Below are 5,000 nucleotides of genomic sequence, written 5' to 3' on the forward strand. Positions count from 1 at the left end.
GTGGTGTCTTTTTTAAACCTGCCAGCGTATATCACAGATGAAGAAATAGTTTGGAAGCTGACGGGATGGGGAGTGAAACCGACATCACCAATAAAACGCAGAATGTGGCCTGGAACAATGATAGCTGACGGAACAAGGTTTGTCCGGGTCAGATTTAATGACCAGGTACAGTCACTCCCTTACTCCACAAAGTTTAACACTGTGATGGGGAACAAATACTTTAGAGTAATACATGATAGACAACAAAAAGTGTGCAGGATGTGCATCCAGCCGGGACACATCCTGAGAGAGTGTGCAGAATTTATGTGCCACAACTGTGGGGTGCAGGGACACTTTGCGCGAGAGTGCAGCGCGAACAGCACAAAATGCACAAACTGTAAAAAAAGAGAAAATGAATGTGAGTGTGAGAACGGAGAGGAAAGCAAGAACGAGGTGGAGGAGGTGTACGAGGATGAAGACGAGGCGGAGGAGGTGTACGAGGAGGAGGCGGAGGAGAAGGAGGTGATCGGAGCAAGCAGGAAGGAGATCAGAGAAGACGAGAACAGTGACGGAGAAATGGAGCAGAGCGGAGAGAGCGGAGGAGAACGGGTGTCAGAGTGCAAGCTGGAGACGCCGGAGCTGGCTGGAGAGGGAGGACAGCAGAAGCAGCGAAAAACGAGCGAGAGAGGGAAAAAAGGAGACGGAAGGGACGTGGCAGAAGACCCGGGGGTAAGCATGAGCACAGAGGGGAGGGAGATGCCTGAGAGTGGTGTTGGACAGGCGGGAGGGAGAAAAATCACGCTAAATAATACGGGTAAAAGCACCAGTCCCAATGAAACGGACAGCGAAATGGATGTGAGTGAACTGGCGAGTGCGCAAAAAAGACTAAGTCTTGGACAACGAAAAAAGTTGGTGAAAAAATTGAAATGTAAGGACAAATAATGACTGACAATAACCCCTGTAAATCCGTTTTTTTTGTTTTTATTTTTATGATAATGGCCTTTAATTTATTTTCGATAAACGTGAATGGACTAAGGAACAAAGAAAAAAGACATGCGATTCTTTCCTTGCAGAATGACGTTTTGTGCCTGCAGGAGACCAGGTGGGATGATTCCCTGGTGGAAGACATAAAAAAAGACTTTGTGGGCCATATTTTCTGCTCCAATGGCACGTCGAGGGCGAGAGGAGTGGCGGTTTTAGTCAAAACGGGTCGGGTAACAGGGGTAAATTTGGTTTATGGAGACAAAGAAGGAAGAATAATAGTAATAGACTGTGTGTATGAAACGAAAAATATAAGAATCATAAATATATATGCACCGAATGGAGAAAAAGAAAGGAAAACATTCTTCATTGCAATAAGCAAATGGTGGGAAAGGAATTGTATAATAATCGGTGACTTTAATGTGGCGATGACACCCACCGATGTGTCAAAAAATAATGTGTTTAAGGGGGATGTGAGCAGGGGGACACTTAAAGATATAATGATAACGAAACAATGCATTGATATTTGGAGATTGCTACATCCATGGGAGAGGGTGTTCTCCAGGAGACAAATTGTACTGAATAGATTAAAACAATCTAGAATAGATTATGCTTTGGTGACATGCGAGGTAGTGAGGTGGATTAAAGAAGTTGAATATAAAACTAATATGTGGAGCGATCACGCTGGAATAGAAATCACGTTTAGAAAAGAAACGAATGTACATAAAGGAGGGATATGGTGCTTTAATGCAAGCTTGCTGGATGATGGAATGTTTGTGAAAAGTATGGAAAGATTGTTGAATGATGTGGGATATGAGTGGAATGAGAGTGAAGATATGAATGTGTGGTGGGATAGTGTAAAAGTCAGAATTAAAAAAAAGTGTATCAATTATAGTAAAGAGAAAAAGTGGAGAGAAAATAGAAAGGAAGAGAATTTGAGAAAACAACTAAGTGAGGAAATAGCATCGCTTGACAGTGTAGATAATGTAGATGTCGAAAAATACATACATTTAAAAGAACAGTTGGGAGTGATTGAACTTAAAAAGAGTAGGGGTGCAGCCATTAGGAGTAAAATACAATATATGTATGAGGGGGAGAGGAGTACAGCCTTTTTTTTAGGTCTGGAAAAACAAAAACAAAAAAGAACAGAAATAAACGAATTATTAAATGAAGCAGGTAAAAGTGTGACAGATAAAAAGGGAATTTTAGAAATAGTAAAGGGCTATTATGAAAGCCTGTTTTCGAGACAGGAGTGTGATAGCGTGAGTGTGAACAGAGCTTTGGGTGCCTTAAAGAAAAAACTAAGCGAGGACGATAAAATGTGGTGTGATTGTGAGTTTACAGAAGGAGAAATCAGAAGTGCTTTAGAGGGGTTAAACAAAAACAAAAGTCCTGGGAGCGATGGCCTAACTGCGGAATTCTACCAAGCTTTCAAAGAGCAGCTGGTGCCCTTGGTGAACAAATTGAGTAAATACATGGAAAAAGTGAAACATATACCAAAAAGTTTAGGGGAAGGGGTGGTTACTATTTTTTACAAAAACAAGGGGGACAATAAAAATCTGGACAACTACAGACCAATCAGCCTACTCAACACAGACTACAAAATCATAGCGAAAACAATAGCCAATAGAATCAGGGAGGTAATAGGAACAATCATAGAACAAACACAATCATACAGTATACCAAACAGAGACATAGCAGACTCAATCATTTCAATAAAACAGACGGTCAGGGATATGGAAGGGGAGGGGGGAATATGGCTAGGGATTGATTTAAATAAAGCTTTTGACAGAGTAGATCACGGGTTCATGGGGAAGGTGTTAGAGAAGTTTGGATTCGGGGAGAGAATGAGAGAATGGATAAATATGTTGTATACAGGAGCGGAAAGCAAGATAAAATGTAACGGGGAACTAACTGATTCTTTTAAAATATCAAGGTCAGTGAGACAAGGATGTCCGATGTCAGCGCTGTTGTACAGCTTGGTAGCAGAGCCGCTGGCAGCACTGATATCGGAAGACGTAAACATAAAAGGTATAGGTAAGGAAAACGTAAAAATAATACAGTATGCAGATGACGTGAATATAATGGTAAAAGGAGAGGAGGATATAGAATTGATATTAAAACATGTACAAACTTATGAAAGAGCATCTGGGGCAAAAGTAAATGAAAATAAGTCAGAAATTATGTTACTAGGTAAGGAATCCAATCTAGTTAATAAGTGGGGATTTAAAACGGTGTGTGAGAGAAGAAAAGTGTTGGGAGTGAATATGGGGAAAAATGAGAATGAATGTGATGATGTAACATGGAAAGAGGTGGTGGGTAAAATTAAAAAAACATTGAATTTGTGGAAAGCGAGGGGTCTATTGTTGAGAGGAAGGGTAGCCGTAACAAATGCTCTCGTGTTGTCCAAAGTGAATCATGCGCTGAGTACTTGTACGCTTCCGGACTGGGCCTTTAAGGAGATTTCAAAGACCATTAGGGACTTTATTTGGAAAAACAAAGCAGCGAGTATAGCTCACAAAACAATAATAGGGGCTAAAGATCAGGGGGGGCTAGCTTTGATTGATTTACTTACAAAAAAAGTAGCACTAAGAGTCAAATTGATAGGCAAATTTATGGACCAGAACCGGAACGTAGTTTGGAAAAACCACTTCAAACAATATCTGTGCAGTTTTGGACTCTACAACGAGGACAACCTGTACCAGATCAATAACCCGGATTCATTTAAACACTTGCCACGGTTTTTCCAGGAAGTACTCAGTGCGTGGTATCAGGTTTCATCCTGGACTGTACCAGAGTGCGGAACGAGAGGGTCAGTGCTACGACTGCCCTTCCTCTCGAGCCCGTATTTTAAAAATGGGGAGAGGGTAATTAAGTGTGAAGCTATGTCGAAAGCGGGATATATTAGAATAAGGGATTTACTGAACTGTGGGGGGGATTTTGATTTACAAATGGTGGTGAGGGGTTTAAAAAATAAAGGGTGTGTGTGCAGAAAGGATGTGATTGAGAGAGTGTTTGCAAATGTAAAATTGTCTTTGTCGAGCGAATGGGAAAAATTAATCAAAGAGAAGGAGGGAGTGATGCAGGACGATGTGGGGGGGATCTCCCTGTGCCTAGGGGAGAAGAAACACAACATTACAGATGTCACTACAAAAATTTGGTATAGGTGCGCAATCACACATAGAATACAGAAACCCACATCCGAAGTAAAATGGACAGACACATACCCGGACATAACAAGCAACATGATATGGAAGAACATTAACATTCCGCATACACCACATGCAATATTTGACCTAGATTTCAAACTGAGGCACAGGAGGATCTTCACCTGCATCGTCCTGCATCAGATCCATAAGGAGAGGTATGAAAGAAAGTGTTGTGTATGTGAAAGTACGGATGAGGATTTAATACATTTGTTTGTTACGTGTGGGGAATTGGTTTATTTTTGGGGAAAAATAAGAGAAATGTTGGGGAAATGCAGTAAGAATGAGTGTTGGAATGAAAGGGGGTGGGAATTGTCGGTGTTGTTGGGGGTGGGAACAAAACAAAAAAATCACAATGTAATGAATATAATTTTGGCTTTTGCAAGAAAAGCGGTTTTTAACAGAAGGAATTATGCACTGTATGAAAGTAAGAAAATGAATGTGTGGAGAATGTTTGTGAATGAATGGAAAGCACATCTTAAATTGTTGTACATAGCGAATGAGAGTGAGTTTGTGAGAATGTTTGTGGAAGGTGCGAATGTGTGTAGAGTAAATGAGGAGGGAATTATGTGGGATGTCTAAATTATTTTGTTTTTGTTTTTTGGTACGAGGGCTTCTTTTTTGGTCATGGGGAAAATGGGTGATTTGATTTGGTGGGGTTTTTTTTCTCAGTGGTTTTTTGAGAATACTGTGGGGTTTTTGTATGTTTTTGTGGTTTGATTTCAGAGGGGTGTTTGCTTTGGGGGAGGGACTCAGAAGAGTTGTCATGAGTTGGGGGTATCAGGGGTGGTTTGAGTTTTTTTTCCTGATGCTATGTTTTTATTGTTTTTAGGG

Source organism: Labrus mixtus, chromosome 24, assembly GCF_963584025.1.
Source record: "Labrus mixtus chromosome 24, fLabMix1.1, whole genome shotgun sequence".
NCBI classification, from domain to species: domain Eukaryota; kingdom Metazoa; phylum Chordata; class Actinopteri; order Labriformes; family Labridae; genus Labrus; species Labrus mixtus.